The 26020-nt window shown below is 42.8% G+C and overlaps 1 protein-coding gene and 1 non-coding gene across 2 annotated transcripts in view; both read right to left on the bottom strand.

Annotated features, from left to right (window-relative positions):
- TACR1 (tachykinin receptor 1) overlaps positions 1-26020 on the bottom strand; it is a 134783-nt gene that overhangs the window by 8553 nt on the left and 100210 nt on the right. The window lies entirely within an intron of this gene.
- LOC141571997 (small nucleolar RNA U13) lies at positions 5793-5895 on the bottom strand. Its single transcript, XR_012497030.2, has one exon. It is a non-coding gene; the product is annotated as a small nucleolar RNA U13 (small nucleolar RNA).

The raw sequence follows: 26020 nt of genomic DNA, 5'->3' as shown, positions 1-26020 counted from the left end.
GGCCCAAATATGGGAAGAGGAAACCATATTTTAGAAAATTCCCCAAGTGACGGGGCAGGGCGTTGGAGGGTGGGTGTAACTACAAATATGTAGTTACAATATAATCATAGGGATGTAAAGTAAAGCATAGAGAATGTAGTCAATAATATGGTAATAACGATGCATAGTGCCAGGTGGGTGCTAGACTAGTCAGGGGGATAATTTCTTAAATTATACAAATGTCTAACCACTATGCTGTACACCTGAAATTAATATAAAATAATGTTGAATGTCAACAATAATTGAAAAAATTACAAAGGGGGGGAAAGGTGAAGGGGAATAAGAGGTCCAAATTTCCTGGAATAAAACAAATAAGTCATGGGGATGTAATGCACAGCATGGGGAATATAGTCAATGTGATAGTGTGGTAAGGTGTTAGATGGTGGCTGGACTTATCATGGTGATCACTTCTTTAGGTATATAAATGTTGAATAACTATTGTGTACCCCTGAAACTAATATAATATTGTATGTCAGCTATATTTTTAATAAAAATATTTAGAAAAAAAAATTCCCCAAGTTATTCTGATATACAGCTAGCGTTGAGAACTGCTGTTACAGATCCAAGGTCCATAAACCTGTTTGGACTCCACTGCCTGAAACTTTTATTACTTCACTAACATGGGTATTACCTTTGTTTTCTAGTTTCTGTGTCTGATGCTTTCACAACTCCCCAGGCTAGCTGTTTCCTAGAGATAACTCCTGCTAGTGTGTCTTTCATACCCAAATGAACCAATCCAACACCCATAGCAGCACTATTCACAATAGGCAAAAAGTGGAAACAATCTCTGTCCCTCAATAGATGAATGCATAAACAAAATGTGGTACATACATGCAAAGGAATATTATTCCGCCTTAAAAAGAATGAAGTTCTGATACATACTGCAACATGGATGAAACTTGCAAACATTATGCCAAGTGAATAAGCCAACACAAAGGACAAATATCGTACGATTCCACTTATATGAGGTACCTAGAACAGGCAAATTCACAGAGACAGAAAGTAGATTAGAGGTCACCAGGGACTGGAGGGAGTTATTGTTTAATAGGTACAGAATCTGGGATGATGAAAAAGTTCTGGAAATGGATAGTGGTGATGGTTGCACAGTATTGTGAAGGTAAAATGGTAAATTTTATATTATGTATATTCATCACAATAAAAAATTTAATAAAAAGATAACATTTTAGCTGAGCTGGGTCTCCTGATTTGTAGTCTTCTGCTCTTTCCAGGCACTGCTCAACAACCTCCTCCCCAAAATAATACACAAATAAGCAAAAAAAAAAAAAAAAATCCCAATAAAACAGCCCTGCAGATTTGATTCTTAGAGAGGATCAAAGGTTAAATACATCCTCCTAAATCTTGCTCAGATAAACCCCTTTTACAAAGAAGTTGCCAACACTGTATCCAAACAATGTCCAAGTTGTTCCAAATAATTGTAGGTCAAATGAGTGAAATTCCATCACTAAAAAATATGAAAATGAATACATTTCTTCCACCTTGACATCTTTTGGGAGAAATTTTGCCATATTCTTGCAGTTAATTGGAGGTAACTGTTCTTTCATTTTGTGCCAAAATCATTATTTTAGAGAGCTGGTCGATGAACTTAGTGCAATCTTATTTTGTGCAGCTCCGTGCTTTTTTTGGCTTTCGAATCTGATATTCCCTAGGTTCCTGCCAGGTAGGATTTTATCAATTCTAAGAATTAATATCTGCCTTGGGAGAAGAGCTTAGGGGTCAGGGGTATGCAAGAAGTGAGCCAGAGAAGTGTCAACAGTGACTGCAAGAGAGGGTGACAGAAGGGAGCCCTGGTTCCCACCAGATGAGACATGCGTTTATTCATTCAATCCTGCCAATGGACTTATCAGTACTTTCAGAGGGAAGGTGCGTGGAACAGTTTCATGTCTTTGTTCCCTCCATTTCACTCCTCTAAGCAGTGAATGGGGCTTGACACATTTCATAGGATAAACTTGCTGAATACAGTGTAGTCCCAAATCCTGCCGATTCCCCATCCTTAACGCCTTAATACCGTAATGCTCTCTAATCCAGGTTCAATTAGGGCTCACTAGCAGGAGTGAACTCATCATCCAAGCATCAACAGTTACAGTTTAAAATAATCCTCAGCATTTGAAGTGAAGATAGATAGGTTTAGTAAATAGTACTTAGGGGGTCTTCTAATAAACTGCACAGAGGCTCTAGTACTGTGGGGTGGGGGAAGGAGGAGGCCCGGGAGGCAGGGCTCTGGGCTCCCCACCTTCACTCTATGAGACAGCTCTGTTTCGCTGGGTTTATATATTTCCTTTCTGTGGATGATTTTGTTTGGTCATGGTGGTGGAAGATTTCAGCTGTTACAGAGAGGCTGAAGAGCACTGATGTAATCCCAGTCCTCATTCAGTGTATAAACTATCTCTGCAATACCCATATCTCATCATTGCTCATCTTTTTTCTTGAATACCCCCTGTGACATGCTGCTCAGTAGCTATAAAACCAGCTCCATTAGAGATACCCTGCAGTTTGTTAGAGAGGCAGACTCTCAGGCCCCACCCTGATGGACCAAATCAGAGTCTGCATTCTAACAACCTGGCGATTCACGGGCAAGTTCAAGTGCGAAGCACATGCTCTCCATCTTGACTTCACATTGAGATTACCTGGGAGCATTGGAAAATTCCAATGCATGGATCCCACCACAGAGCTTCTGATTTAAAATTGGTCTGCAGCACAGCCTGGGCATCAGCATTTTAGAAGCTCCCCAGGTAATTCTCCTGTGCACCCAGGGCTGAGAGTCATTGTCATTGAGTCTCCTGCTGGCAGCTGCAACTGACACACTTCCTCCTTAAACTGAGTGAAAACCTGTGGCCCTGTAGCTTTCACTACTTAATTCTGGGTCACTAGCAACAAGCTGATTCTGCCCCCTGGGAGGTCCTGGGAGCGCCTTTCCCACAGCCTTTGCAGCTCGGACTTCTCGGGCCAGCCCTCATTTGACATGTGCAGAGCAGACTCAACCCCCTGACCCAGCAGTCCTCAGGCTGTCTCTTCTTAGAGCACTGTAATGACTTTTTACTTCCTGCAGAAAATTGTCTTCTTTGCAGGTAAATGTGCTTTCTTTGTAGTAAAGGAAAGCAAAAGATATATATTTCTTGGTTTACATTTATTTCCAGACATTAGAGCCAAGTTTCAAAGCCCTGGCAGTGCTCTTGGAGGCAGGTGAAAATTGAGGCCTACTAATGAATAAATTCAGCAAGCGTTCATTCAGCACCTGTTATATACTTGGTCCTGTGTTTGGAGCTGGGGACATGAAGAAAAGTCCCAGCCTGTGGTCTCTTTCCAGGAGTTCAGTCTGTTAGAGGGGACAGAGAAGTGCCAAAGTGTGACATGGGACGTGATAGACAGATGGTGTGGAGACATTGAGGATGTGTGTCAGGGGCCTCTATAAATACAAGTATAAATAATGTATAAAAAGTTTTAAATTACCCTGGATACAATAGGTGTTTTGTTACTAAGTGCATAGAGAGTAAGGGAGAATGCAGAAGGAGCGTCTCAGTCAAGCATATCAGGGAAGCTTCCTGGAGGAGGTGCTGCTTGGCTAGGCCCAGCTACACAAGCAGGATGTTGGTGATCCAGGCAGGGAAAACAGCAAGTGCAACGTCACTGAAGGAGGATCTTGGCCTTCTGAGGGAGCTGTGCTGTGACCCAGACTGAATGGAACATGGCTGTTCGAGGAAGTTGCAGGAGACTTGGCCGGAAAGGTAGACAGAAGCCAAACCATGAAGGGCATTTTATGATAGGCTGGAGAGTTTGTAATTTATTCTAAAGTTGATGGAAACCATCACATGGTTTTAAACAGGGGAGTAACCTGATCAAATAGTTGCGCTCCGGCCATGGTGAGGCAAGGCTAGAGGCAGCCAGCCATTAGGATATTGTGCAGGGACCCAGGGAGGAAGTGACAATGACCTGAGCTGGGGCCACGGGCAGAATGGATGGACCGGGAGGAGGGTAAGGCCTCAAGAGGTGCTGTGGCTGGGAGGAAGAGCTGGTGGGCTTGGCAACTGCTGGAACAATTTACCTGGATTTCTGGCCTGTGGGCATGGCGGAGAGTGAAGCTAACTGTTGCTGGTATGTGGACCCAGGAGGAGGAGCAGGCTTGTTGGGGGAAATTGGTACGTTGACTTTTGGACACGCTGACCTTGGGAGCAGGAAGTTGGAAGTCTGGGTCTGGCTGGAGCTGGGACAAAAGGCCTGGCTTGGAGATTAGATTTAGAGTCCTTGGGTGTTCCCAAACCATGAGAGGGCAAGGGTATGCAGGATGGTCCTGAGAGAGGAGGGTGAGGACTGACAGGGGAAGCCCACATGGGGGCTACGCCTAGAGCGGGGTTAGTGGAGGAGAGGGCTGGCCACGGTGGGGGCCGGAGGAAAGGGGAATCCAGGGCTGTGGACTCTGGCTGAAGGGACGGCGGGTGAGGACTGGAACTTGCAGATTCAGTTTTAGTGGGTATCAGACACTAAAGCAGGTGGGCTGACGGAAGGGGAGTGAGGAAGTGGAGGAAGTGAATGCAAACTCCATTCTTAAAATGCTGGGCTGTGAAAGGGAGAGGGAGGGCAGTAGCCAAAAGATAGGGGATAATGAAGCCCTCTGAACTCTCTTCCGCTTGTCCCCCCATCTACCCTGGGTTACAGTGATGTGAGTACATGTCCTCCCTATTCTTTGGAGAAGGGCTGGGATCACACCTCTGCCACCTGCACAGAGCCATAAACTCTGGGCAGAAATGCCCTCGAGTTGGCCTCTCTCAGGATGGGTGACCAACCAATCAAGGCAAATGCGCAAACATATCTATTTAATTCATGGAAAAACAGGGTTCACCAAATAAATCCCCACTCCCACATGGTACTGTCTCCTGGCAGTGGTCACAGCTCCCTCAGGTGAACAAGACAGGAAATAAAGCAACTTTCTGCAGTCATTGTCCAAACCCACAAGTCAGAATTTGGCTGTGTCTTTCTCCAGGCTCCTTTTTGTATGTTATCTCCTTGATTGGATGAGATCCTTCTTGGAGGCAGAGCACAGTGGTGCTCCTCTTTAATCCCCTTCACAGAACTGGCACCAAGGAAATACTTCATAGAAAGGTATCATCTCAGGCTTTGAAGGGCATTAGAATGCTGGCTGGCCCATCCCCCACCCAGAAGAAGCCCTCCAGACGGCTGCCCCCACAGGAGTGGGTCAGCATCTGCTTGAGTGTAGGTCCATGTGGGCAGAGAGGCTGGAGGACTGAGCATTTCTTACTTCTTCATTTTTTAATCAATCGTTTCTCAATACAAGTACTATCTATTCATTGTGGATTTGCAAATACAGTCAGGCATTAAAAGAAAACCTTCAAAATGTCCTATAATAGCATTACTTAGAAATAAATTATAATAAAATCGATTAATATCTTCCCATATCTTTATGCACACACACTCATGTTTGTACATAAATAAGCATACTTTAGATTACTTTAAAAATTTAACACGATGTCACAACATCTTTTTTATGTCAAGAAATATATTTCCATAATAAAATTTCGAGTGACTGTAATATAATATTCTATTTGATGGAAGTATGTGGTTATTTAGCCAGTCTTTCAATTTGGACATTTGAGTTATTTACAATGCTTTGATATTTAATTGTTATAACTATAATATTGAAATATGTGTCTTTGCTCTCATTCTTATTTGCCAAGGATTAATTCGTCAGAATTAAGTTAAAGCGTTTTTTCTTTTTTTCACATTAGACAGTAATATGCTGATATTGTAGCAAGGTTTGAGAGAGGCACATCTCACAAAAGAGCATGAACCCCCAATCATCACACTTATGAACTACAAAAGGATCTAAGTTAAAGTGTTTTTAAGGGTTGATATAAATTGTCACTTTTCAGAAAACATGCCCATTTATATCACCATCTGCACTCGATGACATTTTCCTTTCCTCCACCTGGCTGCTCTGGGCATTATGTCTTTTAGTCTTTGATAACATCGTAGTTTATACATGGTTCACTACTTTACATTTAATATTCTTGATTCATCGTAAATTGAAATTTTATAATTATGCTATTTAGTCATTGTCATTTCTTCTTTTGTGAATTGCCTGCTTGTATAATTTACTCAATTTACATTGGGGGTGTTCATATTGTCCTTACAAATTTGTAAGAACTCTTCGTGGCTTTGATATCCTATTATACTTAGAACGGCCTCTTCCATACCAACGTCATGAAAACATTTGCCTAGACTTCCTCCCGGTTTATTTATCTGATTATTTGAGCTTAACTATTCAGTCTACCAAGGATTTATTTTAGTGACTCTTATAAGAAAAGGCTCCACAGTTTTTGCTCTGATAATTGTTCACAATTTTCTCAGCACCGTTGTTGGATACATCATCCTTTTCTTGCTGTTTTGAAGTTGCACTTGTACATTGTACACTCACACATATACTTGGCTCTGTTTCTGGGCCTTTGTTCTGTTTCCTTGATCTATCCCTTCTTTCTAGTGCCATCTCTGCCCATCTCAGTTTTTGTGGCTTTGTAGTATATATTTTATCATTGGCAGTACAAATCTTTTATTATTTTACTCAGTTAAAAAAAAACAACGTATCTCCAGAGCAGCATATTTCTTAATTACAGGGTCAGGGGATGGTTTCAGTTATTTGCAGCCAGGCTTACAGCTTCCCGGAAGATATTAATCAGATGGTAAACTCACTGGCCCATCCAGCATCGACTCTCAGACTGAAGTTCAGTAGTGGGCGCTATTGATCTGCCCAGCTCCTTATGTCCTTGTTTCAGATTCTTTCTTGATCAGCTTTCTTGATCAGCTTTCTCAGGCAAAGAAAAAGGTTCTGAAGAATATGTGTTGCCAGCAACACAGAAGAATTGGTGATGCTCTAACAAGAGCATTTTCTCCTGGCCTCCAGCAGAAAAACACTCAGATCCCTCCCCCACACTCCTCCTCCCTCTGGTCTGCTCAGGCGCAGGGTGGGGATGGTAGTAGAGGCAGGGGGCTAATACTCCTGCCTGAAATTTTTATTTGGTGGATATGTTAAAGAGAAAACAAACTCTGAATTTTGAATACAAAGCCTATAGAAGGCTTTGTATTGTTGAGAAAGGAGAACAAATTAGACAGAGTGTTGGTGTGGCTGAGGACATTTTTGTGTTTTGGGATAAGAGAAGATAAGCCAGAAGCTTAATTTGGGATGGAGTGAAAAAATGTTAAATTGGTCTCTGTGAAGGGAAAAAAATATTAAGAGTACAGGTAACAATAAAGAGAAAGAAAGATGAGAGGAAGTGAGAGAGAGAGAGAGAGAGAGAGAGAGAGAGAGAGAGAGAGAGAGAGAGACAGATTGAAAGAGACCCCTAGCCCACCAGGTTGAAAGCAGGGACTTACGAAAGGACACAGCCAAAAAGAAATTTCCTGTGGTGAGTGCTGCTCACTATACTGTAAGAAGCAGTGGTACCTGAGAGTAAGTTCAAAGACAGTACAATCCTGTCCTATGCTGTAATTCTGATTTCTCTAATAACTTCCCAAATCTTCTGTAAGGTATACCTCAGCCAACAACTCCATGTCAGTGGGACTTTGAGAAAATAAAGGTGGAGGACTGGTTTCCTGAGTGGAGCCAAGTGGGCTGGCCAGAGATAGTGGTGGCCACGAAGTTCTGCCGTGAGTTACGGTTCTTTCCTTGGGTCGGGTAGGGGGATGCGGTGAAGAGGAAAACCCTGTTTCAAGAAGCAGGGAGACAGTGAGAGAATCCCTGAATCTGTACCCTGCTCCCTGGTCAATCTTTCCGATCTGGCAGATGACTTGAAATCGTGTAATCCCCTATGATAGCTCTGGAAGCCCCAACCAGCTGCAGCGCGCCGACACTGAAGTCTGAACGGACAACCACCACCAGGTGGCGCCAAGCTGCAGCTGGCACAGGGCCCCATCAGGATGTATTTCATTTAGGTTATTGACACATCAGTACCCCAGCAATAAAACAGCATTCGTTTTATGTGCTTGTATTCATTGTACACTGCACACCCCACCCCCCAATCCCTTACCGTGTCATGATGCAGTTTTCCGATGCGTACTTTGGCCCAGTCTTTACCATCGTAGCATGAGCTTTGCAAACCTCACTGAGAACAAGACTGCATTTTCTCTGTGACATGTATTCCTGAGTATCAGTGGGCACTGGTAAACGTTTTGCTGATATAACGCACCCACCCTCAACCCCTCCAAAGAGTTCTTAACTCTATTGTGTTAGGCTTTGCCTGGGGTGAGGGGAGCTGACTATCACTGCAGTGGAATTCTTGCTGTGTGAGCAGCCAGGGACAGATGTGGGATGAGTTTCTGTCCTGGTTGCTGCAGCCTGTGGTGAACGCTGAGCCACTGAGAGCTGGGACACACGCAGCAGAACTGAAGCTCGTACTTTGTCATTCTGATGAGCATTTAAAATAAGGTTATTTTTGGTGGGGCGTTGTTTAAAAACTGCTTCGATCGGTGCCTACTAGTATCAGGAAGCATTTCCTGAAATAAGTTGTACCATAAATGTGAGTGTGGGTTGGTTTTACACTCCTGGGGTTTGAAAAACACATAAAATAACCAAACGAATCCTAGTCATAATAGCCTGTGACTAATAACCATCCAGGTCCCCCAGTCTGGACCAAGTACTCAGACTTAAGGCCCTCGTGCTAAGTGCCCAATTCCTTGCTGTGCTCTGTACAAGGCATATCTTAACACAACGCCCACTAACAAATGGCTAGCTAGTGGCCCCCTTTTTTTTTTTTTGATGACATCTTCTGATGAAATCTAGTACCAAGTGCAGTACAACGTAAACCACCATTGGCTTGTGGAAGATGGAGAAATTTCGCGTTGCTACGTGCAGTAGTTTCATTGTAAAAGTGTTTCTGGAAAGAGGATTCAACTTCCTCTCATCACCTCTGGGACTTGGGGTAAGAGGCATGTTTGCTAACCCCATTTTAAATTGAAAAATTAAGGTACAGGGAAAGTAATTGCCTTGTTGAAGTCACTCAGGGTTGAAATGGGAATAGAAAACAGATCTGTGCTGTTCTCATTTCAACTCTTTGCATTTTTTTCTCTTTCTGCTCAGATGAGCTCAGAAGAAGAATGGATAAATGTCACTCGGAGCAGGGAAACCACAGTTTCTCAATAATGAACACATACATCAAGCACAAAAATTGTCCACAGTATTTAATAATAGCAGGTAATTTCTTGAAAAAGAGCGTAGCTTAAAACATCAGACCCAGAATTCAATTCTGTCTACATGGGTAATTTGGAACGTGGCCCAGTCTTGGATTCCAGTTTACATCTGTATTCATCCTTGTATTTCCCCTGTCTTTTCCTGCCTTGAACCCTGAGCCCAAAGAGACCTGCAGTTGACTGAAATATGTGGGAAAGACAAACACTCCACTTTCTCTTCCTCAGCCCCAAATTTCTCAGCATGGATGGTAGACCATAACTCCATGAGCCACACAGGTGCTCAGTCTACAGTTTCCATTAACAAATTGAGCAATGCAATTTATGTCTCACGGAGACTCCATTAATCAATTTGAAGTTTGCTGTGAGTTGTATGCAAGAGGACAAGCGTTTTCAATGTGGTAATGTTGACAGATTTTTGTACCTTCCCAAGCTGGCCAAAGAGAATCTAGTAATTTCTGGTTCATCTTTTATACAATCTTCTTTTACAAACAAAGGGGTCTTTATTGCTGGCAAAAAAGCTAAGCTGATGTATACAATAGAGACAGAAAGTCTGTGTAGACTGGATGTGAAAAGGAGGTTTCGGTTGGGGGTGGGGCATGAGGGGGAGCAGCAGTGGGTTGGTTATAAGAGTAGGAGATAAGCAGAGGCAGAGGATTTTTTTGTAGTTATGCTGTAGACAATTGTTTTGGGTACTTTTTTCTTTTCAAAATTTTTATTAAATTTATGGAGGTGACATTGGTTAGTAAAATTATATAGGTTTCAAGTGTACATTTCTATGATATATCATCTATATATTGCATTGTTTGTTCACCACCCATTGTTAGTATTTCTTCTATTACCGTACATTTGACCCCCTTTCTCCCTCTTCTACCACCCTCCGTCTCCCCTTACCCTTATTAATGAAGTTTGCATTTTATTACTTTTGCCTGTTAAACTAGGCTTCCTGAACTTGACTTTGCTTAGATACTGAATCATGTAGATTTCAGCTTTATAAGGGTTGCGTGTATCTTGTTAGCAAAGTCACTCATTCAAGTTGGAAGCCAGCTCTATGTTGAGGTAGCACCTTCCATTATGGGTGAGGAACACATGAAAGAAGGAGCTGTAGAGTTGCCACTGGGCCGCATTCATTCAGCCACTGATTTGTTTATGAACTCCCAACTTTGTGCTAGATTCTGGGGATATAGTGGTGAATAAACAAGACACGATCCTTGCCTTTGAGAAGCTTAAAGTGTAGTGGAGAGGACAGATTATAAACAAATATACCAGCAAATAAATATAAAATCATAAATGTATTATGTACATAAAAGAACCAAATGAGGTGGTGGGAGGGCATACCGGGGATCGCACTCTAGGACTGTCTGATGAGGTGACCTGCAGGGCAAGGCAGCCACGTGAAGAGTGCGGGGTGGGTGGCCTGTGCAGAGGCAAGAGCAGACACGAGGTCTCGAAGTCCGAATGAGCTGGGCACATTGCAGGAGCCAAGAGAAGGCTTTTGTAGCCAGTGTGTAGGAATTGAGGGCTATGAGATATGGGCAAGGGCCACAGTGTGTAGGATCCTGTAGGCCATGCTCTTGGCCCTGGGCCTACACTTGAAGTACCAAGGTAACTCATCGCAGGGGATAAGCAGGATGGGACATGATCCAGCTTTAATTTGCGAAGGGGCTGGTTGTGGATATGCAAGCCTGGTCCCAGGTGAGAGGCTGCACTTTTATCTGGGCAAGATAGGCTGGGACTAGATGGCTACCTTGGTCGGGGCTCTCCACAGAGACAGTGTGTGTGTGTGTGTGTGTGTGTGTAGACAGACAGGTAGACAGACAGATTTATTTTAAGGAGTTGGCTTCCACAATTGTGGTGACTGGTGATCCTAGAATCTGTAGGGCAGGGGGCAGACTGGAAACTCAAGTACTTAAGTGTCGATGTTACAGTCTTGAGGCAAAATCCCTTCTTCTTCAGAAAACCTCAGTGTTTGCTCTGAAGGCTTTCAACTGATGGGGTGAGGTTCACCCACATTTTGGAGGGTTATCTGCTTTACTTAAAGTCAACTCATAAATGCTAACCACATCTACAAAATACCCTCATAGCCACATCTGAACTAATGTTTGACTAGTAGCCCAGCCAAGCTGACACAGAAAGTTAACCATCACCAGGCACAGCTTGGTTGGAGACAGCTGGGAAAATTCAGGGTATGATTTGGAGACAGAACAGGCAGAAGGTGCAGATGGAAGTGGGTTTGAAGGTGAGGGATGCCCCTGGCCACAGCCTCAGACCCGGTCCCACTGCCCTTCCCTTTGTAAGCTCTTCTGGTCTTAACACAATCACTGTAGTTAGGAAGCGGCTTAGAGGAGGTGGCATCTTGGTTAAAATCGTAATCCAAAGTAGTGATAATCGTGGTTAAAGGGGGTCCAGGCTAAATATGGTGTAAGGAGTGTATGTGTGCCTACGTAACTAAATAGCCCCTGTTATGGTGCTTAAAGGGGCTAGATGAATACCTACAATGATGGGCCTTGAAATCATCATCATCATCATCATCATCATCACCATCACCATCAGCACCAGTACCACCACCACCACCACCACCACGGCCGTATTAATAGCTAACACTGATATAATGTTTGCTATATGCCAGGCACCATTCTAAATGCTTTATTTTCATGTATCAACTCATTCATGTCTCCCAACAGCAATCTTTGCTTTGTAGGTGATAAAACTCAGGCACAAAGATTGCAAAGCAATCATGTACCATGACACGCAATGCAACTCCAGGACACCATTCACAGAGACTATTGACTCAATAACATCCCCTGGAGTTGTGCATTGCAGTTCGCCCTGACAGAACACTAAGTAATTGACCCAAGAACTCCATGCTGTAGAGATTAGCATTGTCTTAGGTGGAAAAGTTTGTAAATCTATATGGGAAGTGATGCCAGATGTATGGTATATGTACGTTTTTAATTGTAAATATATACATATTTATTAATATAGAGCTTGAAAAATAACCATTTTATTTTAGAATAGTTTTATTTAAGGAAAAGTTGCAAAAATAATACAGCCAGTTTCCCCTATGATTAACATCTTATTAGTATGGTACATTTGTCACAATTAATTAATGATACACAGTCACATCGGTGGTGCTTGTGCTGTGCTGAATTTGTGTAAAGCAGAGGCCTGAGGATACCATGTCCACCTGGGGGAACCTTGGGCAGATGGATGGAGCAGGCCACTGTCTGCTTTCCCCTCTTTCCAGTCCCAGAATATCAGGAGTGGGAAGGGGACCAGTGGGGGTCCAATCTCAAGAACCCCTTTCTCTTCACTATGACTCTCCAGAAAGACCCCTGCTACAGATTGAATGTTTGTGTCCCCCAAATTCATATGTTAAAACTCCAGCCCTCAATGGGATGGTACAAGGAGGGGCAGTTAAGTCACGAGGGTGGGGTCCACATAAGAGATTAGTGCCCTTATAAGAAGAGACAGAGAGAGAATTTCTCTCTCTCTCTCTCTCTCTCTCTCTCTCTCTCTCTCTCTCTCTCTCTCTCTCTCTCTCTCTCTCTCTCCTCTCTGTCGTGTGAGGGCACAGCAAGAAGGTAGCCATCTGCAAATCAGGAAAAGGGTTTTCTCCAGGAACTGAATCAGTTGGCACCTTAATCTTGGACTTTCCAGCCTCCAGAACTGTGAGAAATAAGTGTTTTTGTTCAAGCCACCCAGGCTGTGGTATTTCGTTACAGCAGTCCAATTAACTAAGGCAACCCAGGTTGATTCCAGACTCTGAGTACAATCCTCTGGTGAAAACCTGTTTTAGTGTCAACTTGACAATAAAAACAAAAAATCTTTTTAAAGATAAGAAAGAAGGCAGCTTCCTGGATCTGGAAGGAGGAAAACAAGAGATTTTCTCCCACCATATGAAAACCTATTGTAGTCTTCTATCTCCGTGGCAGTTGCTCTCAAATAGAATGTGTAAAAAAAAAAAAAAAAGAAAAAAGAAAATCACTGTCGGCATGATGATTTATAAAATTAAAGTATAATTGATATACAATATTTTATTAGTTTCAGGTGTATAACATAGTGATTCAACATCTATCTTGCAATGTAATCATCATGATAAGTCTAGTAACCATCTGCCGCCATACAAAGTTATTACAATAATATTGATTATATTCCCTGTGCTGTGCATTACATCCCTGTGACTTATTTACTTTATAACTATAAATTTGTATCTCTTATTCCCCTTCACCTTTTCTACCCATGTCCTGCCCCCTCCCCTTTTAAAATACTAATTCCTGGTCCCTACCCCAGATATTCGGATGGAGCGCCTGAGAATATGAATTTTAACAAGTGCTGCAGTGATTCTGAGGCAGGTGACCCCTCGTACATGTAAAGAAAACAGTGCTCTGAGAGGGAACCCAAATTCACCAGCTTCAAACAGTTTAAGTTCTAATGGCCTCAGTTTAGGGCTGTCATCCAAATTCTTCCTCAGAGACGGAGTCACCAGTGCACCTTGCTGTAGTTTGAAAGAACATGGGTGTCTGTGGTGCACAAAGGTGTCTCCAGAGACAGCTGGATGAGTAGGACCCCAAAGGGCTGGTTGGGACCCCAAAGAGACCACCCAAAGGGCATTTACTTTGATAAGTTTTCTCCAGTGCAGGGGCTGCCCCAGTCTCTGAGCTTCAGAACCCTCATTTGTCAACAGGCACCACCTCCGAGGCATGAGCATGCTAACCATGTTTTCAGGAATGAGATTTGTAAACCATTGTAAGGGAGAAGTACGATTGCTGAGCAGATTGGATGTTGATGTTGGCCGAATCAATAGGCTGCATGCAAATCACGTAATCAGATTTGGCACCAGGAGGCTGTCTGCCTGAATCCAGGGCCTCCAGACATCAGACGCTGAGACTCTGAAAGGCTGGTGCACCCTGCTTCACAGTGAGGGCCTACCTGTCAGGGGGATGGCCACGCCTGCCCTCGTGGGGACACCCCCATCCTTGCACAGTGCCTGGCATACACTGGTGTCCTGAACATGGCTTTAGTGGGGTGAGGCCAGGACTCTTTCGCCCAAATCCTCATGATCTATGGTCGCCAGACTTTTGCATGTCATGGAAAATTTTTAAACAAAATTTGGAGACTGATGTAGGATCCCCTCCCTCCCCCCAGTCTCTTATTGTGCCAAGTAAAGACACTAACAATGAATCTAAGCAAAGCTAAACTAAACTAAGCTAAGCTACTGACTACTATCCTCACCACTCCATTCAGTCAAGTATATTTTAACAACAGAAAAAAAAAAAAACAAGGGCATAATTTCACCATAAAAGGCAGAACTTTCAATTAAAAAAACTCCTACTACAGTAAAAGAGAAAATCTCACTAGCCACAGGCACACAGACTGTTTGGAAACTCGGGCGGATCTGGGCCATTGTTCAAGAGCAATCATTCTGCGGCTTCCCTGGAGCTCCCTCCAGAAGAGCTTCAATTGCATTGATTTCCTTTCCACCTACTCACTTACAATCACAGTGTAGCCCACCCTCTCTGATTGGGGTGATCAGGCGTTCCCTAACTCGGCAGTCTCCCTTTGACAGACCAGCTCCGGAGGTAAGGCAGCTCCTGCATCCTCTATGTGGAAGCGCCCAGTGCAAGCCTCAGAGGGCAACTTCATTCCGAGAAGAGGAGGAGAATGAGGGGTGAGAGGTCGGTGACTGGCTGATGCTGGTCACCAGGGCTCGGGGTCTGCCTCAGCCATCTGACCTCCCCTTGGAGGGAGGGTGTGTGACAAGGCGGCATTGGCTGGTAATACAGCAACTGGTTTGAGCCCAGTTTCTAAGTGGGACAAAAGCCAATGAGAGAAAGAGGCAGGAGGGAATAAAAGATGAGGGCATGGTGGCGGCTCACAGGTGAGGGGCTTTCCCTGCCCAGAGTTGGGTGGGACCCATCCAGGCTGGTCGGGCAAGAGGGAGCAGTTGACCTGAGGAAGTTGGGCTGACACAAGGCTCCTCTCTCTGGGGACCAGTTGTGGACGTAGGGGGACACAGAGAGGCACCCTCCTGCCACTTTCTGAGACACTCACTCTGGCCATTTAATGGGATTCTGGGCAGATTCCTTTTCTACAGTCTCCCCAAGAGATGTGTGGCCAAATGAAGCAAAGCTCCCAAACCCACCTGAAGGAGTGTTTCTGCTGGGCACAGGGAGGCATTTACAGAATAGTTTCCCCTCAGCTCAGCTTGCAGGCCTTTTTCTATCCAAGGGCTTTGTACCTGAAGCAGCATCACAAGCCCTCCCATCCTGTGCTCTGCTCAAACCCCAAATGCATCTTGGAATTATAGGGCATGTGCAGTGTCTGAGATAAACGACACATACTAGAATTTATATTACTAATATGTTATTATTAGTTTTTTTATACCACTTATTGTGTTACACTATTTATCAACTAGAGGGAAGCATCAAAATATGTTCACAACCAGTGCCGCTGTACTCAGGTGGTCCTGCCGGTGCCAGCCCAGCTCACCAGTAGCACCAAACTTATTTGCAAGGTGAGAAACCACTGACAGAATTGTTGGCTGGTGCTTCTGTAACTTGTTGCAAAGGAGAAAAATTGACAATGGAGGTTCCTGTTGTTTTCATTCCCTGAAACTCCACCTCTAGCAAGAGCTCTGTGAAGTCCGCTTTTAGACGCAGGCATTCCTTCGGGAGGTCCTAGGTGTACTGGGGTCTTGAGGGGGAGGCAGAGCCCAGACTTCACGTCCTCAGAGCGTGGCACTATAGCATGTGTCTGATTCTCCCAGCAGACTGACCCTGGAGCCTGGCTACTTTGGGATGTCTTTTTGAGACATCCCATTTCCCCAGCCTGGGGACAGGGACTTTTGGAAAAGCAGCTACTGAAGAATGCACTGACATAAAACACAATGTCATCCAGATTTTTCTTTAAAAGTGAGAAATAAAATTCTTTTCCTCACCTTATCGACTAAGAGCAGGGATGGTCCCTTGGGGCAGTATTTTCAGGTGATAAGGTGGCTTCAGATGGCAGCGTATAAAGTGCCATCTGCCCTATTGATGCCAGGCCTGTTATGGGTTATGTGTGCAGGAGGATTAGATTCCTTGCATGTAATAAAATGTTTTAGGACTAACAGGGTAGGGGAGGATCTATGTGTGCAGTGTGGATAGGTGACCAACTTGTCTGGGTTTGCCTGGGATTTTCCTAGTTTGCAAATGAGAAGTCCTGCATCCAGGGAAACTCCTCAGTTCCGGGCAAACCAGGTTGGTCGGTCACTTTGGTTGTGGGGTTGCTGTGAGTCTGCTCCTTCTCCCAGCCATCCCTCTTTCTCTGGCCTGCGAAAGGGCTGATTGTACACTATTTAAGGTTCATTCATTTGAGTCAAGACACTGTCCTATATTAAAATGCAGATACCTTGGAGAAGAGTGACCCATTAAGTCATTACAGCTGGAAACAGTTTTTCTACGCAGCTGATCACTTTTTGCTCAAAATAACTGTCTCCTTTATCAGGGAAATGCAAATTAAGACCATATAAGATAGCATCTTAAATTTATTAGACAGGCAAAAAAGAAAGAAGTCTGACAGTACCAAGAGTTGGCAAGAACATACAACAATAAAAACTCTTATTTATTGCTGGTGGGTGTGTGAATTGGTATACCTACTTTGGAAAACAATTATCTGACACACATTATCTTATAAAGTTGAACATGTGCAAACTCAAGTTAATTGCACTTTAAGATATATGCCCCAGAGAAGCACTTCTACTCGAGTCTTAGGAACCGTACACAAGGAAGTTCATAACAGCAAAAATTGGGAACCACCCAAGTGATGACAAGGTAGAGAATGGATAAATAAATTATGGAGAACACACACAAAAAACAAAATGCAGCAGTAAAAACTAATGAACCATAGCTACCTACAATAACATGGCTGAATCCCAGCCACAAAATGTTGAACAAAAATGTTAAGTATAAAATCTACATGCAGTATGACACCATTTGTATAAAGGTCAAAATGAAGTAAAACTAAACCGTCTATTGTTTAGGAATACATGCAGACTACCTCTGGAAAGGAAGCAGAGACGTTTTCTTTTTTTGTCGTTGTTTTTTTGTTTTGTTTTTAATTGAGCATATTCGTTGCTTGGAAGGTATCTATAGAATTCTATTACATTCCTCTTTTGCTATTTTCCTTTTAGCACATTATTACATTGCAGATTAATCACTTCCACTTGAAAGTTATGTGGAAGCTTCTCAATTGCACAGTTAAATGGACTTTTAATTATAAAAATTTCCTTTGTATTGGGTTGGTGCAGAAGTAATTGCAGTTTAAAAGGTTAAAAACAATTGCAAAAACTGCAATTATTTGTGCACCAACCCAATACTTACATAGAAGTCTAAAAAACATTATTGTTTGTATGGTTTGAGTTCCAAATATGTATCTGCTGCAAATTTGTGTGGAAATGGAGATCTTGCTTTTAATTTTACCTTTCAACAGCACAGGAAATGCATACAGCACCCAGGCATGTCTCATGTGTGGTAAGTAGAATTCTAAGATGGCACCCAACATCCCCACCCTCTGGTGTACACACTCTACATAATCGCTAGGACCGTGACTAGGGTGGATTTTACTCCCATGACTACACCTGACCACAAGAGCCCTTAAATTCTGGTCTAGATGTCAGAGATAGAGGAAGTCCAAGATTTTAAGGATGAGAAGGATACACCATTGCTAATTTGAAGATGGAGAGGGCCAGCCATGTGGTAAGAAATGTGGGAAGTCTCTAGATTCCCTGAGTGCTTCTTTTTTTTTTTTTGTACTTTATTTATTTTATTTTTTTATTAGTTTCATATGCAGAAAACAAAGTAATACTTTGACGTTTATCATTTATATCCCTCACACTGTGTCAACCCCCTTCCCCCATCCACTATCCCTCTGACATCGCACAAAGCCATTACATTTCCACGGTCTCTATTCCTAATGCTGTACTCCGCTTCTTGTAAGTGTATACATATATATATATATATATATATATATATATACACACATACACACATATATATATATATATATATACATATATATATATATGTATATAAACTTGTAGTTGACATTCATTATTGTTCAGCTTCAGCTTCAGGTGTACAGTGCAGTGATCAGGCATCTACATCATCCCTGAGGTGGTTTCCCTAATGAGACAAGTGTCCATCGGATACCCTACAAAATCTTTACAACATTATTGATTACATTTCCCAAATTAACTTTCGTAACCCCATGGCAATCTTGTGGTTACTGACTGCTTTCTAATCCCCTCACCTTCTCCCCTTCACCCACCCCCCTCCCATCTAGCAACCCTCAGTTTTTCCTCTATGTCTCCGAAACTGTTTCTGATTAGTTCATTCACTTATTCTTTTCTTTAGATTCCACATATAAGTGAGATCATATGGTATTTGTCTTTCTCTGTCTGACTTATTTCACTTAACATAATGTTCTCTAGGTCCATCCATGTTGTTGCAAATGGTAAGATTTCTTTTTTCTTTATGGCTGCATAATACTCCATTGTATAAATGTACCACAGTTTCTGAATCCAGCAGACATTTTCTATGGCTTAATAATGCTCTAGTCTAAAAGATGAGTGTTAGATTCACACGTTTCACATTATTCCTATGCCCTATTACTTCCATATACGTTACATATATTCATTTGTGAAAACAAAAAAATACATAATAAATGTTTTAGGAAAATAAGGTAGAAATAAATCAAAATATGTTAATGAGCACAATAAATGAAGACAGACTAAAGTCATTGATTAAAAGGCAGGGATGACAAGATTATATTTTAAAAACAACAAATCCAGCTAAACACTCATTATAAGAGACACCCATAAAACATAAAGGCACAGAAAGATTGAAGGTAAAAGGAGAGGAGATATTTCAGCAAGAGGTAACTATGTTAACATCAAATAAATAGACATTAAAGCAAAATTAAGAATGTCTAATATCCTATGTCCAACATTAGGAATTAAGAGAATATCTATAAAATCACCATAGCGTTATAACTTTTTTGAATCTGTATAATATGGCTTCACTAGGTATAAAGCAAAATCCAACAGAATTACTAGGAGAAATACAGAAATTCACAACCACGGTGGGTGGGAGATTTTAACACAGCAAGTGAGTGGTAGATGCAGGTTTGTGCTTAATTCTGCCTCTGATATTCTGTTCCTCAACTTCCTATGCGACCTTGAGCAAGTCTCTTCCTCTTGTTAGATCTCAGTTTCTCATATCTGAAAAGAAGGGTCTTTTAGATGGGTAAGGAGTCTATGAAATACCCTCCATGCCAGGCAGTGTCTGGGAAAAGACTTTGTCACATGATGGATGCTTCTGAACCCAGGGGCAGCTGGTTCTCTTTACTCAGCATGTGCCTAGGAGACTCTATCACGTGCTGATTTCCCTGACAATGTAACTTCACAAACCACCCCTTCCCATCCCAGGCAGCTTTACACAGAGGCCTATAAACCTCTTTGTTAGCTGAAGGGCTAACAGAGCGAAGTGTAGCTTCTGGGAACTGCATGCCTGGTTTGCCTCTCTAAATTAATTAGGAGGTGACAGAGTGAGGAAGGCAGTCCAAGCTGACTCTGTTGGGAGGCTGGCATTAACACAGGGCAAATGTCCCTGGAAACACGAAAGGGGCCATCTGTGAAAGCTGGGAGTGCAGCTTCCCTAAGTGGCAATTCCAATTGTAGCATAAAGTGACAAATTGGGCAGCACTGGTGTGGTAAGAGGAGCTGGATTTGCTGGCCTTGACAATCATGGGTGCAATGTTGGGCTAACGGCTGCTTTTGTCTGCATCTCTTCCTCATCTACAATGTGATGGGACTGGGTTCTAACCTCCGAGACCTTCCCAGCTCTGGTAGAGATTGAGAGCTCTAAGTTTTGGTGAAATAATTCTTTTGTTGATTAACTTTTTTACTCAGTAGGAAGAGGGGAGGGAATTACCAGGTGCCTACCAAGTTCCAGATGCATTAGACAAATAATCTCATATAATTCTCACCACACTCTATTATTTTAATTTACTGATGAAAACTGAGGCTCAGAGAGGAAATATTTTAGACAATAGTATTAACAGGATTCAAATTCAGGTCTTTTGATACCAGAGACTGTGCTTTTTCTACTATAACCAGCCTACAGTGGCTAGGACATCCCTACTACGATGGTTCTGCTGGGAATTTTTCTTCCTGTAAGGGGGAACTTCTCCAGAAGGGGTTAGAAGGAAGAAGAGGTTGCTGGTTAATGGCTGATGCAGGCACTACAAAAATCTGACAACTGACATGGGACCAACACCAATACACAAACATCCTGGCTAGAGATGCTTAACAGGACATCCTGAGGCAGAGCCCTGCAGTCAACAGGTCAGCATCTGCATTCATTCATTCCTGCACCCACTTTTCAAATAATTTCTGAGCACTTATTGTGGGACAGGCCTGAGATGCTGAGGGTACAGCAAGGAGCAACACAGACCCAGTCTCTCCTCCCTTTATTTCTCCTGCTGAAGTCTCAGCAACTCATCTACTGAGAATTCAGTCAGTGGATAATGCATTGCAATATAGTGTGAAGGTGCTGAGATGGGGAAGTACGTGTCATCCTGGGAGCAGGGGATGGGTCCCTCTCCAGAAAAAAGGGTTCAGGGAAGCGTCCCAGGAACATAACCCATTAATGATCTTCTCTTCTTTCTTCTTCATTCTCCCCATTTACTCAGGCCCAGCTCTGTGTTCATCTCTCTCTTTGGATAATCAAACGGGAATCCACTAACTCAGGTTGGAAGTTTCATTCCTCTCAATTGCTTTACCTTTCCTGGAGAATCTGCATTTTAACCTGAACCCTGACATTAAATGAATCACTTTTCTACTAGTATGACTGCTATTATTGGAGCAGGGCAATGTTCAGGTTGGAAAAGAGCGGCGTTCCCCAGGTCACCCAGGTAAGGCATTTGACCACCATCACGGAGGGAAGAAGAGCGGCCCAGAGCTGTCAAGTTGTGATGATTATGAATACAGTCCCCCGTCACTGAATTAGGAGGCCAGGGCTAAGTTCAGTGTCCCTGATTCCATTTTGGTTCTCTTTGGTTATCTTAGTTGAGTTGGGAGTAATGGATATTGCAAGTTGCATGACCTTGAGTGATTTTCTAAATTCTCTGACTCTCAGTTTGTGTATCTGTAATGTGGAGATTATGTTATAGTCCTCCTTACAGCAGGTTGTGAGGAGCAAGTGGGATCATTCATTTAATGTGCCTACTATGTTTCCCTGAAAATAAGACCTAGCCAGACAATCAGCTCTAATGCATCTTTTGGAGCAAAAATTAATATAAGACCTGCTCTTATTTTAGTATAGTATAAGACCAGGTATGATATGATATGATATGATATGATGTGATGTGATATGATATGATATGATATGATATGATATAATATGAATAATAGCAGGTCTTATTTTACTATAAGACCAGATATAATATAATATAATATAATATAATATAATATAATATAATACCAGGTCTTATATTAATTTTTGCTCCAAAAGATGCATTAGAGCTGATTGTCTGGCTAGGTCTTATTTTCGGAGAAACAGGATAGCATAGTACCTGGCTCATGTGAGAGCTTGATAAAAACTTAATATTATTCAAAACAGTGAGCATTTCATTTCTGTTTGTTCTCCCTTACCTCCATTTTATTATTTATCCTTTCTATGAAGATCCTCTTTTAGGCAAAATGTCCAATGGCATCTTGATTTGCTCTCCCTTGTTCCACCCCAGGCTATTCCACTCGTTATCCATGCCACTTCCAATGTCATGGAACATGTTGCAACAAGGGCCCTGGTAGGGGTATAGCTGGGGAGACCAAGGATCTTCCTTGGGCATCAGACAAGCAAACAGTAATTCTAAGTGGTTTTCAAACCATGAATGTTCCTGGTTCCATTTGTTCCTTTTCTGATAACATGCTGTGTGCAGAGCTCAGCACCATGGTGGTTCTGGGTAAACGAGAGCTCATCATCCCTAGTTTCCTGCCTCTACCCACCATCTGTTTATCTATTTAGTACCAAATCCTGGAGATTCTCAGAATTATAAACAGGAAAATGTGACAAAATATTCTAAAGTTCATGTACAGTGAATATAGATGTTGAATCATGCACCCACAAGCTCTCTAACAAACGTATAAAAGAATCAAAATCCTGTCTGTGCCTGAGGCCCTACCAATGGCAGAGGGCTCACCACCATTACTGCTCAGTAGTCATTATTTCTGAAGTTTTTACATGGAAGCCACATGATATGCCTTCCTGTCACTTCCATTCATTAGTCCCAATTTTGTTCTCTGGAGCCACCCAAAGTAAGTCCTACACCTCTTTCATGTGACAGCTTTCTATGCCCTCTGTCATATACGTCCCTTTCTGTCTTACCGTGTGACTGCAGCAGTAGTGTTGTCCACCATGGCTGAAAGGGCTACTGTAAGTCTCTGTGTCTGTTCTCTTCCTTCCAACTGATCCTCCTCACACTTGCCAGATTTCTCCTCCTCAAACTGGGTTGCCTTCTACTGGTTGAAGTACAGATGTTACATGTGATACTTGAACTAGAACAGCCACCTGCCCTGTCCTCCCTGCTCTCCACTGCTTGTCCTGAACTGCCCCACCTATGTTTCCTGCCTCAGCTCTCACTGCACTTTCTGAGTGGCATGGGAAGTATCTCTAGTCAATGGACAACTTGTTGCCAAGAATACCTTGTGATTTTTCTGCCTCCTTGTTTTAACTTGTTTCATGCTATTCTTTCTCTGGAAGGTTCCTCCACTTCATCCTCTGAGATTCATTTACGTCTTGGGAAAAGTCCATACTGTGCTTCTAGAACTAATACATTTTGTTTTTTTGTCTCACGCTGGAGTATGCCATTCCCATCCATTTTCTGAGAGATTATTCTTCAGGAAGATGGCCCGACTATAGCCACCTTCTAGAAGATTGATCACATGGTAGTCTTTGGAGTTTTCTGGAGGAAAAAAGATGGAAAGTGGAGAAACTGCTGCATTTCCCAAGCAGCTGTGTCACTTTGGGCAAGTTAGTGCATCGTGAAGTGTAGAGAAGGTTGTCGAGAGCTGATTTTGAAGTAATTAAGCTGATCTGCCTACAGATCACAGCACGGGAGGAAGTCGTTACTCTCTAATCTTGCAAAAGATTGTTACATGTCTATTACTTATACTTCAGGATATTAAGATTGGGACAAAGGTAATTCTTACTGAAATTAGAAATCGGAATGCAATTAGAACTTTCCAATTAAGTTGGTATGAATATTTATGAGTGTATAATACACATTTCAAATGGCTGGAATACCGAATGTCTCTTTGAATGTGCTCAGGGAAAAAAAATGCAGTGCACAGGTACTCCACCTGGGAGAAAGGTTAAATCTCCAAAGGGCTGCACACACAGTGCATACATAAAAACATATGCATACATATGCAACCATCATCCCTTCCCTCGAGCACCTATCACCATTGGCCTGTTCAGATATAGCTATTTATCTGGACTTTTAATAGTCACACAACACTGGTCCATTGAGCCAGTTATAGCTACATTTTATAGTCTTTTTAACTCAGACCTTTGGAAATATATTGAATTACCCACCATACAAGAGCATTATTAGCTGGCTCAGGAAGCTAATGTGGTGTCTTGAACCATCACTTAGTTTAGGGAAGAAAACACTTAAGTCTAGAGGATAAAAGACCAGAGCTTCAATTCTGGCTCTTCTAGTCACCAATCCTATTTTATCCTCTCAGACTTCCAGACAGGGCTAACAGAAGCATTCTCTATCCCTTAGGATTGTTGTGAGGATATATAGCAATAACTGATGTGAAAGTATGTAGGAAAGTGAAAAAGAATGACACACCTAGGTCTTATTTTGTTGATGTAACCATTATCAGCTGATGGATTAGCACATACAGAAGCAATGCTTTCTAAACCATAATACCTGCATGGAGAAAGTTGGGAGGAGGGAAGCCATGGGCAGGGACCAGATATGAAAACAGGGAGATGGCATGAGGATGGATGAATTAGTCGGGAATCAGGGATGGATCATCTTCACAATGCCAGCTGGGAGGTTGTCATCATTCTAGGTCACGTGGCATATCGCTTGAGAGAACAATGTTAATCAATGCATTGGTCCCTCAATCCATCACACCACAGGTACTAGGAGGAATACAAAAGAGTGAAGTCAGTCCTCGGCAGTGTAAACTCAGAAAACAGAATAAGACTGTATAATAAATGATATGCAATTGTGTAAAGAGAAAGCAAGCATGTTAGTGGTGCCAGCCCCACCCTTGCACCCATGATGAGGTGGCCAGTACTGTGTTCTGTGCTTTAGGAAACCCACTTAGGCCCTTCCATGGCTAGGAGCACCCCCATAGAGTGAGGAGTCCATGCTCTCACTCTATGGGGGTGAGAAGACATACCCACAGGTGACTGCTCCACCCTCGTCATGTTGCTGTATTTGGGACCCTGGAATTTTCTAGAGCCACTTCTAGGGCCTCTTCCTTTGTGCCAGTCTGCCCCAGGGTGGACAATGCTGCCTGTTTGCCTGTGGGATGACCAAGGGGCAGCTGCTGATGGGGCCCAGATGTAGAAAGAACTTGGATGCAGAGACCCCTCTCTGGGGAGGGGGCAGGGACAGGGATGGGAAGGAAAGTGAGGCAGGGAGAGCTAGGGGCTGGGTTGTCCTGCAAAGCCATATTTTCACAAAAAATTCCCAGGAATAAGAGGTTCAAACCTGGCCTTCAAGTCAAGGTTTATTCACAACAAGAGGATAGATATTTTAATTAATGGTTCATGAGCTTGATTTACAACTTTTGAGTATTTAGATATGATATGCAGGTTGTACTCTTGCCTGTGCACGTTAGAGGAAGGCCTGAGTGCGACCGTAATTTGCAGAAGGGAGAGACAACAGTTACAAAGCAGCTGCACCATAGACATGTTGCTGCCACCACGATGCAGAGAAGGTTGTCGGAAGCTGGTTTGGAAGTAATTCAGCTGATGTGCCCCCAGATCACAGCACTGGAGGAAGTCGTTATTCTCCAATCTTGCAGAAGATTGCTCTACGTCTATTACTTATGCCTCAGGATATTAAGATTGGGAGGAAGCTAATTCTTACTGAAATTAACTGCAAACATCAGGGAGTACTTCTGTTAGGAGGTGGGATATGAATTTTGCCTTGAAGTGTCTGTCCAGATTGGGAAAGAATTCCAGGGCACATCAATGACAGAGTGAAGTTCTGGAGATCAGAAGGGTGACCTGGCTGGAGTCAGTCATTGCTGATTTCTTCCAGCCCCAACCCCTCTCTCTACTCCCCCATGTGGCTAAATTCCTGACCTTTTCTTCACATCTTCTTGAAGCCCAGCTTCCTCCATGGAGCCTTCTCGGGTTTCTTCATTCCCTAAAATCACCTCCCTTTCCTGATCACCTCTGTAATTCTTTGTCTACACTATCAGCAAACACAGCATTTTTTTAAAAAAGAGAACCTACTAGTTGGCATTACGCAGTCTAGAATTTAATCACGAACTAAGTTTTGGAGGGTTAGTTTTGTCTCCCTAAAACTAGAACTTCCTGGAGATCAAGAGCCCTTCAGTTAAACACAGGGTGACTATGAAATTGGGCTGTGACAAGGTCATTCTGACAGTTCTGTGTTGTTTGGGTTGGGGAGAGAAAACAGGAGGGGGAGCAATTATTGGTCTTTTCAGATTTTTAAAAAATTTTTTATTGGGGAATAT

This window comes from Rhinolophus sinicus, chromosome 2, assembly GCF_057876585.1.
Source record: "Rhinolophus sinicus isolate RSI-liver-muscle chromosome 2, RSI-T2T, whole genome shotgun sequence".
Lineage (NCBI taxonomy): Eukaryota > Metazoa > Chordata > Mammalia > Chiroptera > Rhinolophidae > Rhinolophus > Rhinolophus sinicus.
The sequence above is the reverse complement of the archived record's forward strand: the minus strand, read 5'-3'. Positions and strand labels throughout refer to the sequence as shown.